Below are 25,436 nucleotides of genomic sequence, written 5' to 3'. Positions count from 1 at the left end.
CTCCTTTAAGGCTGGCAGGAATCTCGTGGAGCTGTGGCAAGTCCTGTACCTGTGGAATAACAACCCCAGGCACCTGGACATGCTGTGGGCACCCTGCTGGAGAGCAGCCTGGCAGAAAATGACCTGAGGTTCCTGGTGGACACCACGTTGAACATAAGCCAGCAGTGTGCCCATGCAGCAAGGAAGGCTGATGGCTGGCGAAGCCCTGTGTGAAGCTGGAGAGCTGGGTCCTTTTCTGGGCTTCCATGTACTAGACAGATGTGAGTGTAGCGGAGAGAGTCCAACCAAGATGATCTCTGCTATTTATCAGAAGAAAGGCTGAGAGTGCCCAGCCTGGAGAGGCGGAAGATCAGGGAGATCTCATCAATGTCTATAAACACCTGAAGGGAGGGTGAAGAGAAGACAAGAGCCAGGCTCTTCTCAGTGGTGTCGCAAGAGGCAGTGGGCACAACCTGGAGCATGGGAGGCTCCCCCTGATCACAAGGCAGCGCTTCTGTGCTGTGTGGGAGACAGAGCACAGGCACAGGCTGCCCAGAGAGGTGGCGGAGATCTCTTTGGAGATCTCCAAAAGCCTCCTGGTCGTGGTGCCCGGCACCCTGCGCTGTGTGGCAGCTGCAGCAGGCGGCCTCCTGAGGTGCTTCCAGCCGCAGCCTGGCCAGAGGCGCGGCCGTACCGTGCTCTGGGCTTCCCTGCTGAGAGAGGGACTCAGTCCTGACAACAGGTGCTGAGCGAGCAGCTGCTGTGCCGCCCCACGCCTTCCTTAGTGCAGTGCTCACACCCTAAGCCCCTGCTTTGGGGCCGGGCTTCTCCGCCCCCCCGCGGCTTCCATGAGCGGCGGCGGCGCGCTCCGCCCTGCATCCCGCTCGGCTTCGCTTCTTTCTCTTTCACTTTCGCTTCCCGACTGGGTCCTGCTCCCTCTCGGTGTCCCCGTCCTGCCTCGGGCTCTCTCGGTGCCAGCCTCCTGCCTCGGTGCCGGCAGCGCGGAGCGGGGGCTGGGGTCCCGGGGCTGCTATGAGGCGGCGGGCGCAGGGCGGCCTCGTTGCCTCCTCCCTGCGCTAGGTGCAAAATGGCAGCGCCTCGCCCAGCCGCCCCCATGGTGGCCGTGGTGCTGGGCTTGGCCGTGGTGGCCTCTTCCATCGGCGGTGGCCTTGGCGGGGACAGCAGCGCACCGTTTCCCTGGGACAAGGTGAGGCTACCTGAGCACGTCGTCCCGCTGCACTACCAGCTCCTCGTCCACCCGAACCTCACCACGCAGACCTTCACGGGGACAGCTGCCATAAAGCTGACCGTCACCCGTCAAACCAGCGCCGTTATCCTGCACAGCAAGCGTCTGCACGTGGCCAGGGCGGCCATCGGGGCGCAGGAGGCGAGGGTGCTGGAGCAGCAGGCGCTGGAGCAGGTGGCACTGCTCGCCGCCTGTGGTGGTTTACCGTGCTGGGCAGCTAAACCCCACAACCGCTCTCTCACTCCCCCTCCCTTAGATAAGGAGGGGGAGAAGTAAAGCAAAGAACAACTCACGGGTTGAGATAAGGATAATTTAATTAAAGGGAAATAATTATAATAATTAAATAAAGACTACCATGAACTAAACAATTTAACTAAGGGGAAATAAAAGGGAAAGGGGAAAAAGGGAGGAAAACAAACAAACAAAATAAATGAAAGCGATATGGAAGTGCAGAGGAAAGAAATTACTCTCTACTTCCCACAAATGAGCGATGATTGACCACGTCCTTGAAGCAAGGCCTCAACGCACGCAGCCGGTGTTCAAGAGGAGGACCGACGTCTTCTCAACGAGAGCCCACCCCTCCCCTCTTCTTCCTGTTTCCACCTTTTATTGCTGAGTGTGACACCACATGGTATGGAATATCCCTTTGATTGGTTTAGGTCAGCTGCCCTGGTGATGTTTCTCTCCTCACTTTTTTGCCCACCCCCTAGGAGGGTTAGAGAAAGGCCCAATGCTGTGCCACTGCTGCTCAGCAGTAGACACAACACTGGTGTGATAACACTGCTGTTCCAGCTACAAGTACAGAGTACGGCACTGAATGGGCTGCTGCCGGGAAAGTTAACATTCCAGCCAGACCCAGTACAACCTCCACCCCTTATTCCATAACATTTGTGTCACACTCAGATCCCCATACTTTAGCATACAAGCATTCTCATCATTATCCCTTGTCCTTTAACAGGACAAGGATTTAACAGGACAGGATTAATAGGCAGATGTATCTTTTCATTCCATAGGTCTTTCTTGGAAAATGTTCATAAGAACTGTTGATGATTAGGTCTTCATCTGCCAAAGTGGCCACTCAAGGCAGGCGGAGTTGGATGTCTGGACACCAGCACCAGCTTAGCTCAGGTCCTTGTTGCACTGCCCGGCTCCTTGCAAAGTTGACCTGTCGTTGATCCTACAGCATCTTCCTACAACATATAACTTAGATTATAGATTAGTTTTCTCTCAATGTCAAATCTCCTTGAGGCACACACTTGATATCCCCATTCTTTTGCATGACCCACCAGGTATACCCTGGTCCTTGGGCGAAGACAATCCCGTGAGTGGGTTTGCCTTTTCCCGAGGCAGGAGCAACCCACACTGCCTTCCCCATCCACCTTCCTATATGCACTACGGGAACCTTAGCTCCTCTCACAGTGTGTAGGGGTTTTGTTTCGGCAGGACCAGCACGGCTGTCAGACCCCCTATTGTTAACTAGCCAAGTGGCTTCTGGTAGATTTGTGTCCCATTGTTTCCACGTCCCAGCACCTAATGCTCGTAACATAGTCTTTAACAGTCCATTGTACCTCTCAACCTTCCCAGAGGCTTGTGGGTGGTAAGGGATGTGGTACACCCACTCAATACCATGCCTCTTTGCCCAGGAGGTAACAAGATTGTTTCGGAAATGACTCCCATTGTCAGACTCAATTCTCTCTGGTGTACCATGACGCCACAATACTTGTCTTTCCAGGCCCAAGATAGTGTTTCGGGCTGTGGCATGGTTTACAGGGTATGTTTCCAGCCACCCAGTAGTTGCTTCTACCATGGTGAGTATGTACCGTTTGCCTTGGCGAGTTTTTGGGAGTGGTCCGATATAGTCAATTTGCCAGGCCTCACCATATTGAAACCCTAACCATCTCCCCCTGTTCCAGGGAGATTTTACCTTCATGGCTTTCTTGATTGCAGCACAGGTCTCACACTCATGGGTAACCTGTGTGATGGCCTCAATGGTCAAGTCCACCCCTCGATCACGAGCCCATCTGTAAGTGGCATCTCTCCCCAGATGTCCTGACGTTTCATGGGCCCATCGAGCTACAAACAGCTCACCCTTACGTTCCCAGTCTAGGTCCACCTGAGCCACTTCAATTTTCGAAGCTCGATCCACTTCTTTGTTGTTCTTATGTTCTTCAGTAGTGCGACTCTTGGGCATGTGGGCATCTACATGACGTACTTTAACATCCAGGTTTTCTACCCGGGCAGCAATATCTTGCCACAGGGTAGCAGCCCAGATAGGCTTACCTCTGCGCTGCCAGTTGCTCTCTTTCCATTGCTGCAGCCACCCCCACAGAGCATTTGCCACCATCCATGAGTCAGTATAAAGATACAATACTGGCCAATTTTCTCTTTCGGCGATATCTAGGGCTAGTTGTATGGCTTTTACTTCTGCATACTGACTCGACTCACCTTCCCCTTCCATGGCTTCCACAACTCGTCGTATGGGATTCCACACAGCAGCTTTCCATTTCCGATGGCTCCCTATCACACGGCAGGATCCGTCAGTAAACAACGCATACTGCTTTCTGTCTTCTGGTAACTCATTGTATGGTGGTGCCTCTTCAGCACGGGTTACCTCTTCTGTTGGCACTCCGAAATCTCTGCCTTCCGGCCAGTCCATAATCTCTTCCAGGATTCCTGGGCGATTGGGTTTTCCCATTCGAGCCCGCTGTGTAATTAAAGCTATCCACTTACTCCATGTAGCATCAGTTGCATGGTGTGTAGTGGGAATTTTCTCTTTGAACATCCAATGTAACACAGGTAGCCGCGGTGCCAAGAGGAGCTGTGCCTCTGTACCCACAACTTCTGAAGCAGCTCGAACACCCTCATATGCTGTGAGTATTTCCTTTTCAGTTGGGGTGTAATTGGCTTCTGATCCTCGATAGCCCCGACTCCAGAAGCCCAGAGGTCGACCTCGAGTTTCTTCTGGGGTTTTCTGCCAAAGGCTCCAGGTGAGCCCATGCTCCCCAGCTGCAGTGTACAGTATATTTTGCACAGCTGGTCCAGTACGGACAGGCCCAAGGGCTACTGCACGAGCTATTTCTTGTTTGATTTGTTCAAATGCCTGTTGTTGCTCAGGGCCCCACTCAAAATAGTTTCTCTTTCGAGTCACTCGATATAGAGGACTCACAAGCTGACTATAGCCTGGCACATGCATTCTCCAGAATCCCACGAGGCCTAGGAAAGCTTGCGTTTCCTTTTTGCTAGTTGGCGGAGACATTGCTGTTATTTTATTGATCACATCCATTGGAATATGGCGACGTCCATCCTGCCATTTTACCCCCAAGAACTGGATTTCCTGTGTAGGCCCCTTGACCTTGCTCTTTTTAATGGCAAAACCAGCTTTCAGGAGAATTTGGATTATTTTCTTCCCTTTCTCAAAAACTTCTTCTGCTGTGTTGCCCCACACGAGGATGTCGTCAATGTACTGAAGATGCTCAGGAGCTCCCCCTTGCTCCAGTGCAGACTGGATCAGTCCATGGCAAATGGTAGGGCTGTGTTTCCACCCCTGGGGCAGCCGATTCCAGGTGTATTGGATGCCCCTCCAAGTGAAAGCAAACTGCGGCCTGCATGCTGCTGCTAAAGGGATGGAGAAAAATGCATTAGCAATATCAATTGTGGCATACCACTGGGCTGCCTTTGACTCTAGTTCGTACTGAAGCTCTAGCATGTCTGGCACTGCAGCACTCAGTGGTGGCGTGACTTCATTCAGGCCTCGATAGTCCACTGTTAGCCTCCACTCGCCATTAGACTTTCGTACTGGCCATATAGGACTATTAAAGGGTGAGCGAGTCTTGCTGATTACTCCCTGACTCTCCAGTCGGTGAACCAACTCATGGATGGGAATCAGGGAGTCTCGGTTGGTGCGATATTGCCGTCGGTGCACCGTTGTGGTAGCAATTGGTACCTGTTGTTCTTCAACCTTCAGCAATCCTACAACAGAAGGGTCTTCTGAAAGGCCAGGCAGGGTAGACAGCTGCCTAATCTTCTCTGTGCTCAAAGCAGCTATGCCAAAAGCCCATCGGTATCCTTTTGGATCCTTGAAGTACCCTCTCTTGAGATAGTCTATGCCAAGGATGCACGGAGCCTCTGGGCCAGTCACAATGGGATGCTTTTGCCACTCATTCCCAGTTAGACTCACTTCAGCTTCCAGTACAGATAGTTGTTGGGATCCCCCTGTCACTCCAGAGATACAAGTGAGTTCTGTCCCTTGGTAGCCTGATGGCATTATGGTACATTGTGCGCCAGTGTCCACTAAAGCTTTGTATTCCTGTGGTTCTGATGTTCCAGGCCATCGGATCCACACAGTCCAATAAATCCGGTTATCCCTCTCCTCTACCTGGCCAGAGGCAGGGCCCCTCTAGTCCTGGCTGGAGCGTCTGCCACTTAATTCTTGCAAATGCACAAATTCTGGCAAATGAGAGGTAGAGGTCCCTTCATCGTGGTCAAGAATAACATCAGCTCTTCTACTGCCTCTGGGGTACTGCCCAATAGAAACTGGAGCAGCATTTCTCTTAGGAGCCCCTCTTCTTGCTGCTGTATTTCCTTTCAGTTCACGTACCCGAGCAGCTAGGGTTGAAGTAGGTACACCATCCCATTTCCTCATATCTTCCCCATGGTCACGCAGATAAAACCACAAGGTGCCACGTGGTGTACGTCTTGGGAACTCTCTCTCTTGAGCAGGCGAATGCTGATTCTTAGTGGCTGAAGTATCACTCTGTCTAGATGAGGGGGAATATACTTTCTCCACAAGCTTGTCAAGTCCTTTAGACAGTTTCTCCACAGCTGAGACACAGGACTGTAGTGGAGCAGAGAGATTGTCTTCATATTTTTGAAGTTGGCAGGAGACATCATACATTGTTGGTCCCATCCCCTCATCCCAGTGAATTGCTGCCAGGGTACTGGCATGTGCTGCTGGTGCACTCCGCACAAATTTACGCCACATGGATGTTGTGCACTGGACTTCATCGGGGTCTTGAGGTGTCTGGGCATTGTCCAAATCACTATAAATCATCTCCCGCACAGCTAATTCCCGCAGATGTTGGAGACCTTTATCCACAGTGGTCCACTTGCCTATGTGATATACAATATCTTCCTTATGGGGATATCTTTCTTTGATAGCTGCCAGGAGTCGTCTCCAGAGGCTGAGGGCCTGTGCTCCTCTCCCGATTACTTTGTCGATTACCCTTTCTCTAGAGAGGGATCCCAGCTGCTTGGCTTCATTGCCTTCTAATTGTAGGCTACTGGCCCCAGCATCCCAGCATCGGAGCAGCCAAGTGAGGATGTGTTCACCTGGGCGTCGACCATAATCCTTTCGTATTTCTCGCATCTCACTCAGGGATAAGGATCGAGTGATTTCTGATTCCTTTATGATTTCCGTCTCGTCTTCCTGCTGTTTTTGTGATGGCTCTGCTTTAGAGGTGCCTGCCAATTCCCCTTCTCCCTCCTTCTTAGGAGAGCCTTCTTCCCTTACTAAACGAGCTGACCTCCGTTTCCATTGTTTTGACTTGACTATGGGGGCGACTGATACCATAGTTGGTTGGTCCTCTGGGTCAGCCACAGCATGTGTTACTTGGTCATCAGATTCAGAGACTTCCTCCCTCTCTTCAAGTTGCTGGATGATGTTAAACAGTGTTTGATAGGAATAAACCAGGACCCAGCACAATGCTGCAAGCTGTTGTTCTCCGGCATTATCAGGATCAGGACATACAACTCTCAAACATTCTACCAAGTTTTTAGGATTTAGCACTTGCTCAGGGGTGAAGTTCAAAACTATTGGAGGAGACACTCGTGACAGGTATCTGCTAACATCATCCCACACACCGTGCCACTCACCACGAGACTGTTTCGGGACAGATTCCCAAATAAGGTTTCTAAACAATCGACTAATCTTAGAGAGAAAATGAAACCTGTTATTCAGAATTAGAAATAGCAATACATGGGTTACAGATGGATCTTCAAAATACTCCCAAACTGTTGTAATTAGCCCACTGTGAAAGAAGGGAAAGGTACCATTCCTGATATTATTAATAAACTGGTGTCCAGATGAGAAAAGGAAGGCAGTGTAGTTCTGAATATTCTCTGAAAGATAGTTTCCATGGGACCCAAATGATAACAGCGCAGAGCCTGAATTCCAGAGTAAAACCAAGGTCAGTGCTTGGCAGCACAACGAATTAAAAAAAGTGAACACAGATTGTAGCACTTTGTCGGATCGGATATATAGGAGAAAGGAGAATATGACACGAATTGCATGACATATGAACAAAGCCATTATTATTAACAGGGCAAGGAACATGGTTACTAGCAAGCAAGTGTGTTAGTTGTATGCGTTTAATCAATTCTATTGTTATCTCAACCCTTCGAGCCCCACGTTGGGCGCCAAAAAGGACTGTGGTGGTTTTACCGTGCTGGGCAGCTAAACCCCACAACCGCTCTCTCACTCCCCCTCCCTTAGATAAGGAGGGGGAGAAGTAAAGCAAAGAACAACTCACGGGTTGAGATAAGGATAATTTAATTAAAGGGAAATAATTATAATAATTAAATAAAGACTACCATGAACTAAACAATTTAACTAAGGGGAAATAAAAGGGAAAGGGGAAAAAGGGAGGAAAACAAACAAACAAAATAAATGAAAGCGATATGGAAGTGCAGAGGAAAGAAATTACTCTCTACTTCCCACAAATGAGCGATGATTGACCACGTCCTTGAAGCAAGGCCTCAACGCACGCAGCCGGTGTTCAAGAGGAGGACCGACGTCTTCTCAACGAGAGCCCACCCCTCCCCTCTTCTTCCTGTTTCCACCTTTTATTGCTGAGTGTGACACCACATGGTATGGAATATCCCTTTGATTGGTTTAGGTCAGCTGCCCTGGTGATGTTTCTCTCCTCACTTTTTTGCCCACCCCCTAGGAGGGTTAGAGAAAGGCCCAATGCTGTGCCACTGCTGCTCAGCAGTAGACACAACACTGGTGTGATAACACTGCTGTTCCAGCTACAAGTACAGAGTACGGCACTGAATGGGCTGCTGCCGGGAAAGTTAACATTCCAGCCAGACCCAGTACACCGCCGAGCCGCTGCGGGCCGGCCACAACTACACCGTCACCATCCAGTACAGTGCCAACCTCTCCGACTCCTTCCATGGCTTCTACAAAAGCACCTACAGGACCCAGGCAGGAGAACTCCGGTAATCCTCTTCTTTTTCATTAGTAGAAATGTCATGGTAGATACCACATGTAACTGGTTTTAGAATTTGTTGTCGGCTGCTTTGTAATTTCTCTTTGAAATTATCCGTGGCTGAGGTTCCTTTCACACACAAAGCCACACCAGACTGTATATATAATGGGATATCGCAGAGATTGCCATTCTCTCAGGTAGCCGTGGGGTTCTTGGCTGTAGCCTTAGCAGGCCTTAATCCACCGACACGTCCAGCCGTCCTGCAGTGATGTGAGAGGAAGAGTCCGGGGACTCGCTGGGCTCTGACAAGTTGTCTCTTATTGCAGAACCCCTTATCAGGGGGGTTGGTCAAGAAGCTTTATGTATCCACTTCTGTTCCCCACCACAGATTGAGAAATGGTAATTCTTAGCATGCCAAAGATTTTGAAAGTACTTAAATTATCTCATAAATGTGAAATTACTTGATTTTCACACAAGGTGGTGAACACTGTGCATATGAAGGCATGTGGACTAAAGGTTTTCTCTTTTTTTCCTTAGAGTGCTCGCAGCAACGCAATTTGAGCCAACATTTGCAAGAACAGCCTTCCCGTGTTTCGATGAACCAGCTTTCAAAGCCAGATTTTCAGTTAAGATTAGGAGGGAACCAAAGCACCTTGCGCTGTCCAATATGCCCCTTGTAGGTGGATACATTCAATGTTGTGCTGTTGCTTGATGACCTTTAAAAAAGAAAGTAAAAGGAGAAGAGAATACCTAAGAAGTTGCTGTTCATGGGAATATTGACCTAAAGATTGTGTCAGTTCTTTTCTGAGAGTAAATGATTGCTGGTAGTGTTGATACACAGTTATAAAGGAATGCAACAGACGTTGCATCCTAGGGGTTCCTGTTCTCTGCAGTGGTTTGAGAACAATGTAATCTCACTAACCTTTATTTTACTCATAAAATGCTTTCAGTCTTTGTCTTAGTTTTTAAGAATGAATATTAAAATGTATCTGAATACAGACACAATATTATTCAGGACCTTATAAATATAATAAATATATATATGTGTATATATTATTAATATATATTAATATATATTATATTATATATATATAATGACATTTATATATATATAAATATATATATATAAATATATATATAAATATATATTATATATATATTAATATATATATATTAATATATATTATATTATATATATGTATAATATAATATATATATATAATGACACAGACATTTATATATATATATATATATATATATAAATATATATATATATATATATATATATATATTTATATATATATATATATATATATATAAATGTCTGTGAAAGTGGAGTATGTGTAATACCTACAAATATGGTTTGCAGTTACAAATATGTAGGCGTATGTAGGGTGGGTCACATGTCATACATTTGGTCTTACTCTGTGCATAAGAGATTCTTCACAAATTCTTCTGCATTATTGATTCGTGATTTGCCAGGAAACTAACCCTTATAAATGAGGGAACAATGCCTCCCCATACACCAAGTACATTTCAAAAAAATGAAGTCTTTTGGAAGTTGGTCAAAAACAAACTAACAAACAAACAAAACAGTTCTTGCATTGAAAAGTGGATAAAATAATGAATGAATGGTGGGTGCCAGAATTAGTATTCCAATGTGGCTAAATATACTCCAAGTCTAAGTTAGTTACCTGAGGCGAATCAAAAGGGAAAACTCTAACAGGCGACTCATTTTGTCTTGAAATAGATATCTGAGAGAGCTGAGTCATTGTTTGGAGTAGTTTATTTCTCTCATGTGTAACAAGTGATTTAGACAACTTCTGATCAACTCAAGTGTGATCTTAATTAGATCGATGTGCTGGCAGACACTGAGGAAAATTAAAGCTTTTGAATGAGTATCTTTATCTAGTTTTAGCAACGTTGAAGTAACACTTACGAGTGAAACTACCTGTATGTTTCTGTTTTCTTTGTGTGGGGACGGGCTGGCACAGGGTTGACTTCTTTCCAACTTGTCTTTAAAATTGTCTTAGTGAAACTGAAAAGAAACACATTGATTTTTGGTGCCAAAGTCCTTAGAGGTACTACCGGATGATGAGCTGTGCTTGTCTTTTTTTAGATGAAGACTGTGAATATAAATTCATGGCTTGTTGAAGACCATTTTGATACCAGTGTCAAGATGAGTACCTACCTCGTGGCCTTTATTGTTTCCGATTTCAAGTCCATCAGCAAAATATCCAGTCATGGAGTTAATGTAACTATTCTGATTTTCTAAGAGCTTATTTTATAACAAAATCTATATGGAAACATATACTGTACTTTCAAGCTAAATTGTTGGATTTATATATTGTGAAGTTTTACATGAACGAGAGGAGAGAAAAACGTTGGCTTTGGAATTGGATTATTAGTTTGCATTAGGACTAATTTTACTAATTCCAAAAGTTTTTGGTAATATGCTTTCTTTTCATATACTTACATGCATTGGTAATGTTGTTTCAAGTAAGACTGTTTGATTAAAAGGAAATTAAATACAGTTTTATTGGAGAATCAGGAATAAAACAGAACAGTGGTAGTTAAACAGCTCTGTCTTGGTAGGGGATGGAAGGTATAGATGTCCTTTTACAGGCATAGTGGTTCTGGAGGATAAAGTAAAATTCTCATTTCTAATTTTGAACATATCTGTATCTGGATTTTTTAAAAGTATCTTTTGTAAGAAAGCTGTTAGGTATGTGCTCTTCTGTCACTTTTCATGACCACTCACGTACCTATGTTAAAGAACAAATTCTGTAAACTTTTGATGCTGGCATTTAAATACTGCCTGCTTGTTTACTGTAGATTTCTGTATACACGGTACCAGAGAAGATCCACCAAGCTGATTATGCCCTGGATGCGGCAGTAAAACTTTTAGACTTTTATGAGGATTACTTCAGCATTTCATATCCCTTACCTAAACAAGGTAAGTGTTACCTAATTTAATGTATTCAAGAATAGCATTAAGAATAGAGAGTAAAATTGCGTAAAATCAATAAGTTAGGTAAGACTGGGACAATTTTGGCTCCCATGTTTTTAAACTGTCTGCTTCATGTAACTTAAGAGTATGTTGAAAAGCTTCACTGAGAATGGAAAATCCTTCTATAGAGAACTTTTTAAAGGTATGTTTTTGCTGTTACATTTAGGAGAAGCCTTAAAGAAGGTGTGATGTGGGAGCTGTTGTGAAGTGGGATGAGCAGGTGACTGGGTTCTTTACTGGGTCAAACAATCCTAGCAGTTTATTAATGCTTCCCTCCCCCCCTCCTCCTTCCTCCCCCCTCCACCAGATTTAGCAGCTATTCCTGATTTCCAGTCTGGTGCTATGGAAAACTGGGGATTGACCACATATCGGGAATCCGCATTGTTGTATGACCCTGATAAATCCTCAGCATCTTCTAGACTTTGGATTACTATGATAATAGCCCACGAACTGGCTCATCAGGTGAGATTTAGGAGCAACAATAAGGGATCAGAAGGGACCCACAGAGTTGTCACAGCTGTGTGGATGGAGAGATATTTGAGAATATAGACTGAAAAGAGCTGTTTCAGTTTGAGGGTGTTCATCCCTGAATCACGCGACTGTTCCCAATAAAGTCTCGTTGGGCTTCATAGACATGCAGGGCTGTAACCCAAATCTGTATAGTTCAGTAGCTGTAGTGCTCTGGGGACTTTGCACCATTGCTAACACTTGAAATTAATTGCAAGCCATGAATATAGGTAAAAAAGTTAAGAATTGTTACAGGTTTATGCGTGGCTCTCCTATCAAACCTGGTTTATGTATAAAGTTTCATGGAATTGTAATGGAAACCCATGCTGTGGAGTATTACCATTAAAACAAGAAATGAAATAGAAAGAGGCCAGAGTAAGCTGCATTACTACAAAAATGTGCCTTAAATGTCAGTGCCATGCTATAAATTCAATTTCATATCAGTCAGTAGCAGCTTTTGTGAAAAACTGTGTATTTAAATTAAAAGTGTTGTTGCTGTTGTTTCAGTGGTTTGGCAACCTAGTTACCATGGAGTGGTGGAATGACCTGTGGTTAAATGAAGGGTTTGCAAAATTCATGGAGTTTATGTCGGTCAACATTACCCATCCAGAACTGAAAGCTGTAAGCAGCATTTACTGTATTTTTATTCTATATTTGCATTCTAAGTCCACTAATTTGTAAGGGTGAAGGCCAAGCATGTTTGTGCTGTGAAATAGTTTTTGCTTTCCCTTTGAAAGAACTGTCTGATCTTAACTCAAAGGGTAAGAATATTGATTTTATTGTATCTAATTATTTCAAAAACTGGTGATGGAAGTTAATGATTGCAATCAAAGTATATTCTCTTTTCAAAAGCTATTTAGACTTCGGAAAGTATAAAGGCATTGCTAGTTAGTCAAGGGAGGTGATTGTCCCGCTCTACTCTGCGCTGGGGTGGCCTCACCTCGAGCACTGTGTGCAGTTCTGGGCACCGCAGTACTAAAAGGATGCCAAACTGTTGGAGAGTGTCCAGAGGAGGGCTACAAAGATGGCGAAGGGCCTAGAGGGGAAGACGTATGAGGAGAGGCTGAGGGCACTGGGCCTGTTCAGCCTGGAGAAGAGGAGGCTGAGGGGGGACCTCATCGCGGTCTACAGCTTCCTCACGAGGGGGAGTGCAGAGGCAGGCACCGACCTATTCTCTGTAATCACCAGTGATAGGACCTGCAGAAATGGTGTCAAGCTGTGGCAGGAGAGGTTCAGGCTCGACAACAGGAAGAGGTTCTTCACCGAGAGGGTAGTCGCACACCTGAACAGGCTTCCCAGGGAAGTAGTCACAGCTCCAAGCCTGTCGGAGTTGAAGGAGCGATTGGACTGTGCTCTTAGTCATGTGGTCTGACTTTTTGGGTAGACCTGTGCGGTGCCAGGAGTTGGACTTGATGATCCTTATGGGTCCCTTCCAACTCGGGGTATTCTATGATTCTATGAAATTATTTTTTTTCCCTCATGTACAGTCAGACTTAAATCCTAATGAAGACCCCCAAATCCTCCCGCTAGCTTTAGCACACGTTCAATATATGAAACTTTGCAAGTATGCCTAGTTCAAAGTAGTGAAACGAACAGTGCACTGGGAAGATCTATGCAGAAACTTGCCATAAAACTGCAGTGGAATAATAATGAAGCAATATAATAATGAAGGAATTCATCATTTGCTTTTTTTTTTTTTTTTTTTTTTTCCTTTTGGTTTGTTTTGTGGTTACTAATCATTCATTTTGTCATCAAACTGTTGAAACGTGTGCATGTCTTTTTAGAGTTATTTTTAAGTCTCACTAGCTGGAGTATTAAAGTTGGTTTAGAAGGGTAGAGGAAGTTTGCCTCTCTATATTCCTTCCCTTCCCTTCCCTTCCCTTCCCTTCCCTTCCCTTCCCTTCCCTTCCCTTCCCTTCCCTTCCCTTCCCTTCCCTTCCCTTCCCTTCCCTTCCCTTCCCTTCCCTTCCCTTCCCTTCCCTTCCCTTCCCTTCCCTTCCCTTCCCTTCCCTTCCCTTCCCTTCCCTTCCCTTCCCTTCCCTTCCCTTCCCTTCCCTTCCCTTCCCTTCCCTTCCCTTCCCTTCCCTTCCCTTCCCTTCCCTTCCCTTCCCTTCCCTTCCCTTCCCTTCCCTTCCCTTCCCTTCCCTTCCCTTCCCTTCCCTTCCCTTCCCTTCCCTTCCCTTCCCTTCCCTTCCCTTCCCTTCCCTTCCCTTCCCTTCCCTTTAAAGCTCTGTAATGAAACCAAAGATATGTTTGGCTTTCCTTATGGGATTTCAACATCATGTAGAATGGACTGAAATATTAGGAATTCAGTAGTCACTAAGCAAAATTTGGTAGTAATAGTCATTTTTGTCTCCTATTAGGAAGATTATTTCTTATCAAACTGTTTTGATGCCATGGAAGTGGATGCATTAAATTCATCACATCCTGTGTCTACTCCTGTGGAAGATCCAGCTCAAATTTTAGAAATGTTTGATGATGTTTCTTATGTGAAGGTAAAATCTGTAACTGATTTCATTCTCAGTTGTACTGATTGTACTATACGTCTGCATTGTACTGATTTCAGTCAGTCCTTTATACAAAACATCCCTGAACCGTGGTGTTAATATACTTTTTAATGTTGTTTTGATCTTTATATTCTATCTCAATCCTAGTCCAAAATTCCTGCATGTAGCTCAAATTGTGGTTTCCTGTTCCATCTATAAAAAGAGGAGGTTTTTGCCCCTTCTTATCTGTTGTCTATCAATTTAAACATTAAAACATTATTTTAGGTGCTTAAACCAACCAGCGTTTTTCATTGGAGCCTTCTCTATATAGTAATTGAAAAAATAATAGCATATTTTACTCAATCCAAAATATATTTAAGGAAATAAGGAAAGCCAAATTACCGTTTAAATATATATAAAACCCAATTATTTCTCATCAGACAGACATACAAAATTGAACTGCTGTTTAGGTTAGCCTGCTGAAAATTTTCTGAAAGAAGCATCTTGCTGTCTAGGGAGTGGTTTTGTAAACATTTTGTCACACTTTTTTTCAGGGATCCTGTATATTAAATATGTTGAAGGACTACCTGACTGATGATGTTTTTAAAGCTGGACTTGTGCAGTACCTGCAGAAGTACAGCTATCAAAACGCAAAAAATGAAGATTTGAGGAACAGTATGACAAATGCAAGTATTTCTTATTCTCTTTTTTTTTTTTTCTTTTTTTTTTTTTTTTCCCCCAAATTTCATAGCTTTTTGTGAATAGTGTGTTTTTGTAGTATATTAATGAGGACTATGACCAATACTTATGGTAATGATATCAAAAACAGATGACCAACACTTTCTTCTACAGATCTGTCCCACAGCAGGTACTGATAAAAGTGCACAACAAGGTGATGGCTTTTGCAGAAGGAACCAACAGTCATCTTCAAATGCAGTAAGCATCTAGTTTTTTACTCATCAGTACTTGAGAGTTTGGTATTTATCTGAGTCCTCTCATGTTACTATACTGTGCTGTGGCATCGGTTTGTGTACAGACAGAAATCCTACCTCTGTGCCTAGGGCTGACCGGAAAACAGCACTATTTAAAGAGATGTCACTAACTATGTGAAAGTGTCCGGAAAAAGAACAGCCAGAGTTGTCATTGACATCCCATGTTCCAATCTAAACTTAACTATGCTTAGGTTACAAATTTACAGCAGTTTTTATGAAGTTCTTAGCTACTAAATTCATTGTCTATGCACTCCATCTTCCTCCTCTTCTTACGTATCCAAGCTTGTCCATGATTTTTATTGCAACTTTTTCACCGGTAAGAAGATGCCGTCCAAGCTTTACCTTCGCAAACCCACCTAAAATTGAAAACACGGACATTTAAGCGCGGCGCCCAACGGGAGCGATGGAGGGAAGGAGGGAGGGAGGGAGGGAGGCGCAGCGGGGCGGCCATGTTGGGAGGGTCGGCGCTGCTGCTCTGCACCCTGCGGGGTCTGGGGGAGGGTGGGGAAGGAGGAACATGGTGATGCGCAAGGCCAGGGGGCCTGAGGAGATGGATCTGTGGGTCCTGAGCGAGTGGGCAGGCATTGCCCATCACCAGGCTGGGCAACCAGATCCAGTGGGTGGCACCCCTGGCCATGGCAGGGGGAGTGGAACTAGGTGGTCTTTGAGGCCCCTTCCAACCTGAGCCACTCGACATTTCTATGAGTGTAGGACTCCGTGATTCTATGAAGAAGACCAAGACACTGTCTGTGGCAGGGTCACAACTCTTTATTTGGATGACAACCACATTTGCCCTGCTAAAGGCGCGGGGGCCTCTTGCAGGGCTGGGGAGAGTCCGGGTCACTGTCGGCTCTCCTCTTCGGGGGGCGCCGCGGCCCCCCAGGTGAGCTGTCCCTGCCCTGGCCAGGAGGAGAGGGCCCGTGGCTTGTGCCCGGCACCGCAGCCTGTTCTGCTTCCTCCTCTTCAGGCTCTGAGAAGAGCTCCTCCTGCTCCTCAGGGATGGGTGCAGCGCGCGGCTGGCCAGGACCCCCAGGCAGGGCGGCACTGGAGGTGCTGGGCAGCTCCTCGATGTCCGAATCCTCCGCGCTGCTGGAGGAGAGCAGGCTGGTGACAGGAGTGTCCCGGGGGGAGGCAGCAGGGCTGGGGGTGGCCTCCAGGCTGTCTTCGGGCTCCCAGGTGTCTTGGGAGCCCTCGAGGTCCACCTCAGGGCCGTTGTACACGTAGAGCTGGCTGGCAGGACGCGGTTCCAGGAAGCCCAGCTCCTCCAGGTACTCCTCGCTGCACGTCTCCTCCATGATGGAGATGAGCCGCTGCACAAAGCTCACCGTGTGGCCCTGCAGCAACGGCTGCAGCTCCTGCACCAAGGCGTGCTCATCGAGCCCACAGCGGCACAGCCAAGCGACGATGTTGGCCTCCAGCATGTCCTGGTCCCACCAGGCAGCGTCGAACAGCTCCCTGGCTTGCTGGCGCACCCAGGAGCGCAGCGGACCCAGGACTTCTAGGTGCTCCCTGAAGAGCTCTGCCCATTCCTCGGGCGGGAGGCCTCTCACGGCAGGCTGGGGCATGGGCTCTGCAGCCCCCTGCTCGTCCTGGGGGCTGTCGTCTTGCGCCTCTGCATCGGGGGCCACCTGCACCTCCAGGAAGTCGTCTTCCGCCCAGATGGAGTAGCGGATGGAGGTGATGTGCTGCCTGCAGAGGGGGCAGGTGCTGCTTCTCTTGGCCCAGCGCATGATGCACCCGAAGCAGAAGTGGTGCACACAGGGGAGGACGTAGCTGGGCTCCTTGGGGACCCCCTGGCACACAGGGCAAGTGATGTCCTGGGCCTCACTTGCCATGGTGTCGGCTCGCTGCAGCGGGCTGGGGAGAGCTGCAGATGGGGAGCTGCTTCCCCTGGCTGGCACCGCTGCGACAGCTGATGTGCGCTGCAAGAAGGAGAGAGGTCAGGGTCAGTGGCTGAGCCAGGGCAGGCAGCGGCAGTGCCCCGGCCCCTCAGCAGGACAAAACCCCAAGCCGAGCCCCGGGGCACGTGTCCCCGCACAGCTCACCTGCACTGCTGCGAGCACTCCCTCCACAGCCCCGGCTGCCTGAGCCAGGCAGGGCCGGGGAAACGCAGGCACTGGCTGCGGGGACGGGCACCGAGAGCAGTTGCCGACGGCCCCACAGCACAGCTCCAACAAATCTCACAAGAGATCCTTGCTCGGCACTCCAAGCCTCGCACACACGCTCAGCAGGAGTCCAGGCACGAGCCAGGCTGGGCCAGGCTCTGCCGGCGCCCCAAGATAAGCAGCAAGGGCCGTGAGGTCACAGCCCATTGCTGGCTGACCTCACAGCCCATCGCTGGGTGACCTCAGAGCCCAGCGCTCTGGGTGACCCCCAAAAACCAAAGCACGTGTCTGAAAGCACTTGCCAGACATTTGGTGAACCCCGGCAGCTTGGCTGCCATGACCACTTCACTGGGAGGCCTGTTTCAGTGGCCAAGCCCCGTGTTGGTGTACAATCTTCTCCTCGCCTGCAGCCAGACCCTCCACTGTCCCATCTCCTTGCCATTCCCTCGAGTTTTGTCAGTGGCCCCAGAGAGCAGAGCTCAGCGCCAGCCCCTCTGCTGCCCTGCTGAGGAAGCTGCTGGCCGCCATGAGGCCTCCCCTCAGTCTCGTTGCAGGCTGAGCAAACACGCGGACCTCATGTGCTCCTCATCCATCTTACTCTCCCGATCCTTCACCACTTCGAAGCCCTCCTTTAGACACTCTCCAATAACCTGATGTCCTTCTGTTAGTGTGCTGCCCAAAAGTGCACCCAGGACAGGACTCGAGGCGCTGCTGAAAGAGCGCAGAGCAGAGCACAGCAATCCCTGCCCCCGCCCAGCTGGCGATGCCATGCTGGAGGCAGCCCAGGATGCTGTTGCCCCTCCTGGCTGCCAGGGCCCCTGCTTGAATCCCGTTCAACTTGCCATCGACCAAAACGCCCAGATCCCTCTCTGCAGGGCTGCGCTCCAGCCTCTCGTCCCCCCGACTGTCCATACAGCCAGAGTTGCCCCTTGCCAGGCGTGGAATCCCTCACTCGCTCTTGCTAAACCTCATATGCCTGGGGATTGCCCAGCTCTCTGCTTTGTCAAGGTCTCTCTGCAAAGCCCTCCTCCCCTCTATGGAGTCAGCCACTCCTTCCTGTTTAGCATCATGCCTAAACGGACTCCATATACCCTCAAGTCCTACATGCGAGTCAGTTGGGACAACTGAAGAGAACAGGCTGAAGAGAACAGGCCCTAAAATGGAGGCCTGCACAAGCCCCTGTGACTGGCCACCAGCCTGATGCAACCCCATTTACAAGAACCCTTGGAGCACGACCCGTCAGCCCCTTGTTCACCCATTGCATTATGCATTGCTCTAGCTGTGTGCTGCCCAATTTGTCCAGAAGGAGACAGTGAGAAACAGTCTTGAAGCTGTGCTGAAATCCAAACAGGTGCCATCAGCTGGCTTCCCTTGGGAACCAGATGGTTGGCCACTTCATCAAAAGAAATCAATGGGGGTGGGCAAGTGATGGGGAGGGGACATCGATAGGGCAGCTGACCTAAACCAACCAAAGGGACATTCCAGAGCACCTGATGCCACACTCAGCAATAAACAGGGGAGCTCCCGTGGGGAAGGGGGCTGTTCCTCCTCAACAACCACTACATGTTTTGATGCCCTGCTTCCCAGGACATGGCTGAACATCGCTCGTTGATGGGAAGTAGAGAATATTTCCTTTTCCTTCTCTCTGCGCTTCCCCGCGGCCTTATTGTTTCTTTTGTTTCTTTTTCTCCCCATTCCCCTGCCCTTTAATTAAATCATTCTCATCTCCAGCCTCTTTGTGCTGTATTTTCTCCCCCAATTTAATAGCCACTCTTCTGGGTTCGCAATAAGTGAACTAATTTTAATTCCTACCTCGCTTTTTTAATTATTTTAAAACAGCATCAGCAAGGTCTGTGGGACACCAGAACACCCTTATATAACACCCAAAGAATTGCCATCTCCCTTTGGTGATTTGTACCACCGTGCCTGCTGTTTGTCATCATCTCACCATGCCCTGCTGAGATAGCTTGGCTTTGTCTTGCTGCCCTCCTTGTAGTTACGAGAAGGCTGCCCTGAGGCTCCTCTGCAGTCTGACCAAACATCTTTGCCTCAGCCCCTCCTCACTGAGCAAGGGCCCCAACCCCTGAGCATTGTGAAATTGCCTACAATGCATTTCTAAGGATCTCCCTAATGGGTTTTGAAGACAAGATTGAAATTCTTCCTCCGTGGAAAGGAACCCATGATGGAGCAAAACACAAGTTTTCATACAAGCATGTTGGACGTGCTTATGGTTTATCTCATTTCTGTGTCTCAGAGAATTGCTTGTTCGGCTAACAATTTGACCTCTTTGAAAGCGTTTGTCCTGACCGTCTCTCAATTGTTTGCCAATGCCTCCTGCTGGCCACTGGCTGCCGCTGTTTGTCTAGGTAAAGAACAGCTGGTTGCACACGCACCCACCGTCAGTTTTAAGCGGCTCTGGCAAAGACGTGCATGCCTGATGTAGCTTTGCATATTTAAGAAGAGGTAAAAGTGTAGCTTCCACTCAAGTGAAAAATCTCATCTGCACACAGCCTTTCCTATGTGAGTTCAGAACCTCTCACCAAGGAGGGCCGAGATGCTGAAGTTGCTGAAGTTGTGTGACTTTCTCCGTTTACTCACGGCAACATTTAGCCGTGATGCTAAATTAAATACAAAATCTGAAATCTTAGATAATTAGGGACTCCGCCTGCGGCATATCACAACAGTGTCATGGTCAGATGTGTCTCGGTGAGACAACCTGAAAGCCTCATGCTTGAATGTAGTGCGTGTTCTTGCAGCAGGGACACCTCAACGAGGACTGCGTGACAGAGCTTTCCATGTTTCACAACCAGAGCAGGGAGAGTATATCGGAATTAATATCAGAGGTAAGAAATACATGTTGTTAATTTGTTGTAATTAAGCATGCTGATACTGTAAGTAACCTTAGCGTATTGGCAGCCTCATGGTCCCTTATTCTCAGGCGTGAGTTTTGCTGTGCTTTTCCAACCTACGGAATCCCCACAGAATTTCAGATCTGTCAGTACAGCTCTGAAGCTCAAATTTGCCTTTTCTTTTTCCTCCTTTCATTGTGTTTCCTAAGCCTTATTGATATTTTCTACCATGCTGATATCCTTATGAATTTCTGAAAGGCAAAATAGACTCGCCCTAAAGATGTCTGGATGAACAACAGATTTCATGCACTGGCTGAACTCCGTGCTTTGAAATGTTCTGATAGCGGAGGGAAAACTTTCAGTGCATCGCTCAGCCAGGCTATAAAATAAGCGTGGGGGAATTACTTTTCACCAACTTTGAAAGAAGTGAATCAGTTCCTGTCCCATTGGAATATAAATGACAAAAGCTGAGCTGACTAGCTGTAGAGGAATTGTACCAATGTGTTAGTGGTGATATTCTAACCTGGCAGAAGAGACTTACAAGATGAGGTGGACTCCGGCCTTAATGTGAAGCTGAAAATTGTCCTTTGAAATTTATTTCTTTTTTATTCTACTGTATAGAATGAAGACTTGGGATAAAATCTTTCACATAACTGTAGCAGAAACAGACTTTTAAAGTATGTGTTCTACTTAAAATGGATAAATTTTGGAGTAAACATTGTTGTTTGTTTGTTTGTTTGTTTTTGTTTGTTTGTTTGTTTTTCAGTTACAGGAAATACAGGAAATAATCTGAATAATCTGCTCACAGGAGGAAACAGCTTGTCCAATTAAGTTTTGGCATTTACACCGGCCTTTACTAGGGGACTTCTATTGCCTTATAACTTATTCAGGCTAATGGTATTATGCTGCAAACCTGGCAAGCATTTTTCTTGCAGTCCTCATAGCAGTTGTGATACTGAAAATCACACCAAATGTTGATTAAAAAAATTTTTCTTGTTGTCCTCCCAGTCAACTTGCTAGCAGGCAGCCTGGGAAGAGGAAAGAACTCGACTCCGTGTACGCACTATGCAGAAACAACTAAAACATTGGTCTGTTAGCAGCACTACTTCCATTAAAAATCTGAACATAGCACTTACATGAGCTACTATGGACAAAATTAAATCTATCACAACCAATCCAACACATACAGGAACAATGGTGGTCTGTCAAACCTTCCTGGCCCTGAGTTGACCATGAGGGTAATGATTGAAAAAACTAGGTGATGAGGTGATTCCTGCACCTGTTTGAGCCTCTGGTGTGGGTATAATAAGGGATTGTCCCCAGAATTAGCGATGACAGTGAAAGGTGAATTAACAAAATCTTTGGTGGAGAGGGAAACTGTTAAAAAAATCCATTCCCCTTTTAATTCTCCAGTATGGCTAGTTACAAGTGTTAAGGACATGATGGCTTACAGTAAACTACAGAAAGTTGAATGCAGCTACTAAACCATTGACTGTCACAGCACCCAGTCTGTCTGACATACCTAATCTGCTCAATACAGCAGGATTTAAAGGATGGCTGTCGTTGGTGTTCGAGATATCTTTTGGTCACATTACCATGGCAGGGACAAGACAAATTTGCTTTTACTTTGGAAGTAATAGAGCATTTTTTTTGCTCATTTACCCCAGAGGTTTAAGCACGGACCTGCACCAACACATGCTGAATTGGCTAAGACATTAGAAGAAGTAAGGTTACCTGCTGGAATCACATTAATTCGATAGGGAGCTATTGAGTGGGGGCAGTGATGAGCAGCAAGTACAAGAAGGAATGGGCTTCCTCATAGACAGACATATGCCAGCAGTACTCGTATTTGTTACCCACTCTCACAACTGTTTGCACTTGCTGGCAGTTGTACTGATAATTGTGCTAAGAAGCTACCCATGAATGGCCAGGGGTATATTCCAAACATAGAGTCCCTACTAATATCAACAAAATTGTCAAATTCACCTTTCCAACCAAATGGCACAAGCATAACACCAGTACTACAGAAAGTACAAATGAGAATTTTGAGTACAACGAGACCTGGACAGGCTGGAGAGCTGGGCAGGAAGAAACCAAATGAGGTTGTTTGAAATGGCTCAGTCTTCAAAATAGGATTAAATAAAAACATAGGATTTATTAAAAGAATAGAGGTAAGCAAACAGCGCTGGGTGCACAGGGAGTCTCCGCTCCACCAGGACGCACACCAGTTACATCAAGTAGCTGATTTTTATGCTCCTAGACTAATACATATTCATTACTACTTCTAAAAAAAACAGGTTATTATAATTAGCTTCCGGGGTCCAGTCCCTCCTACTGGAGCATGCGCATTAGTCTCCGGTGGTCCCTCTGGGGGTCTCTAGGGGTTTTTCATGCTGAAGGCTCGTAGTCTTCCTCTCCAAGACTTTTTCTTGTCCTTCCCCTTTGTACTCCTTGGCACCGTGTCAAGTTTATACAGCATCCCCTGCAGGTCTTGTCTCCTAGCCGTCCTTCAGCTTCTTTTTTTTCTTCTTCTTAATCTCTTGGCCACCTGGCCAGATATCAGAGGCCTGCATAGTATCCCATAACAGTCAGTAGTTGTTATCAGTTGTTCTGAAACCCCCAGGCATCAAAGACTTCATACAAACACAAACAGCTTTCTTACTGACACTTCACCAGTAATTAAAACATTCCTCACCAGCCATTCACGGGGACAGTCACACCTATAGCAGTGTTAAGTTAATCTCGAAGAAGACAAAAAAAAGGCTGTAACTGTTAGAAATAGAAGTCTGGAATAACAAAGGCAAACAGGTTCATAAATTTGAGGAGTATTTTCTGAAGACTTGATAAATTGACTAGAATGAGGGGGAGACTGGGACACACTGCATCTGTGGTTCAAGAATTAAATTGCCAGTGCAGGGCCCAGAGGCAGACAGGACGGTTCTTTATGGACACGAATTGTTAAAACATTCCTAACGAGGTTTAACAAGAGCAAGGGTAGAGTCCTGCACCTGGGAAGGAACAACCACATGTATCAGTCCAGGCTGGGGGATGACCTGCTGGAGAGGAGCTCTGAGGAGAAGGACCTGGGGGTCCTGGTGGATGACAGGTTGGCCATGAGCCAGCACTGTGCCCTCGTGGCCAACAGGGCCCATGGGATCATGACGTGCATTAAAAGGAGCGTGACCAGCAGGGAGTGATCCTCCCCCTCTACTCTGCCCTGGTCAGGCCTCACCTGGAGTACTGTGTCCAGTTCTGGGCTCCCCGGTACAAAAAAGACAGGGATCTCCTGGAAAGAGTCCAGCAGAGGGCCACAAAGATGATACGGGGCCTGGAGCATCTTCCCTATGAGGAAAGGCTGAGAGACCTGGGTCTGGTCAGCATGGGGAAAAGAAGACTGAGGGAGGGATCCTATTTATGTTTATAACATGGCCAGCCTCTCTTCAGTGGTTTGTGAGGACTGGACAAGTGGCAATGGCCACAAAATGGAGCCCAGGCAGTTCCACATGAGTATACAAAAGAACTTCTTCATGGTGCGGGTGACGGAGCACTGGGACAGGCTGCCCAGGGAGGTTGTGGAGTCTCCTTCTCTGGAGATATTCAAGGCCCATCTGGATGCCTCCCTGGGCAGCCTGCTCTGAGGAACCTGCTTTGGCAGGGGGCTTGGACCCGATGACCTCTGGAGGTCCCTTCCAACCCCTTCAATTCTGTGATTCTGTGAGAAGAAAAAGATCAGGCTACCAGGCTAGCAGGTCTGTATCTGAGATCTCAAATTGTACCTTCATCCTGATGTTGGTGATGCTCCTGGGGAGAGGTTACCAGCACCACCACGGAGGACCTTCTTTTCCATTTTCAGTTCTTATTGCAGAGGTATCTGAGCCTGTTGTCCTTTACTAGAGATCTGCTCTTTCTGCAGGGTGAGAAACTCTTTTGGTAGTTGTTCTGCTCTGGTCATCTGCCTTGGTCATCCTAGAGTTTCCAGCATTCCTTGGGTGGTTTTGTCCTTCAGCAGTGGTACACATGGACCCAGGAACTTATTTCTGTGCCACAGGGGTGGTTAGAAACGCTTGGAACGGACCAGCCCACCGTGATGACAGAGCGTATTTTCATTTGAACTCCTTTGCAAGGACTCCTTTAAGGCTGGCAGGAATCTCGTGGAGCTGTGGCAAGTCCTGTACCTGTGGAATAACAACCCCAGGCACCTGGACATGCTGTGGGCACCCTGCTGGAGAGCAGCCTGGCAGAAAATGACCTGAGGTTCCTGGTGGACACCACGTTGAACATAAGCCAGCAGTGTGCCCATGCAGCAAGAAAGGCTGATGGCTGGCGAAGCCCTGTGTGAAGCTGGAGAGCTGGGTCCTTTTCTGGGCTGTGGGGTTCTTGGCTGTAGCCTTAGCAGGCCTTAATCCACCGACACGTCCAGCCGTCCTGCAGTGATGTGAGAGGAAGAGTCCGGGGACTCGCTGGGCTCTGACAAGTTGTCTCTTACTGCAGAACCCCTTATCAGGGGGGTTGGTCAAGAAGCTTTATGTATCCACTTCTGTTCCCCACCACAGATTGAGAAATGGTAATTCTTAGCATGCCAAAGATTTTGAAAGTACTTAAATTATCTCATAAATGTGAAATTTATGCAGCAGTTCAGGTCACCGGATGCGAGGAGTGTCTGAGCCTGTTGCTGCCATCGGCGGGAGGCAGAGAAACCGCGTGCGTGAGGTGCGAGCAGGTGGATGACCTGGTCTGCATGGTGGCGGAGCTCAAGGAGGAGGTGGAGAGGTTGAGGGCCATCAGGGAGTGTGAGCGAGAGATAGACTTGTGCAGTAACTCCCTGCAGGGCCTCAAGGAGAGGTACCGAGGTGAGACTCCTCAAATGGGGGTGGACCCCCTGCCCTGTAGCCGTCGGCAGAGGGAGGGAATCTGGGAGTTGAGGAGGAATGGAAACAGGTCCCTGCTCGACATCGCAGGCGATGCCCTCCCCTTGCGGCCTCGCCTTCCCAGGTGCCCTTACACAACAGGTTTGAGGCCCTGGAGCTCGACAGACCAGTAGCTGAGGAAGAGGT

At 47.4% G+C, this 25,436-nt stretch overlaps 1 pseudogene across 1 annotated transcript in view; it reads left to right on the top strand.

Annotated features, from left to right (window-relative positions):
- The first annotated feature begins 923 nt into the window (after positions 1 to 923).
- LOC311221343 (endoplasmic reticulum aminopeptidase 1-like) overlaps positions 924 to 25,436 on the top strand; it is a 40,859-nt pseudogene continuing 16,346 nt past the window's right edge. Inside the window, exons 1-3 of the transcript in view lie at positions 924 to 1,418; positions 8,329 to 8,443; positions 8,971 to 9,109. The product of the transcript in view is annotated as an endoplasmic reticulum aminopeptidase 1-like (transcript). The remainder of the gene's footprint in view (positions 1,419 to 8,328; positions 8,444 to 8,970; positions 9,110 to 25,436) is intronic.

The sequence above is a fragment of the Netta rufina genome (assembly GCF_964035555.1).
Source record: "Netta rufina genome assembly, chromosome: Z".
NCBI classification, from domain to species: domain Eukaryota; kingdom Metazoa; phylum Chordata; class Aves; order Anseriformes; family Anatidae; genus Netta; species Netta rufina.
This window is presented reverse-complemented; position numbering and strand designations above follow the sequence as displayed.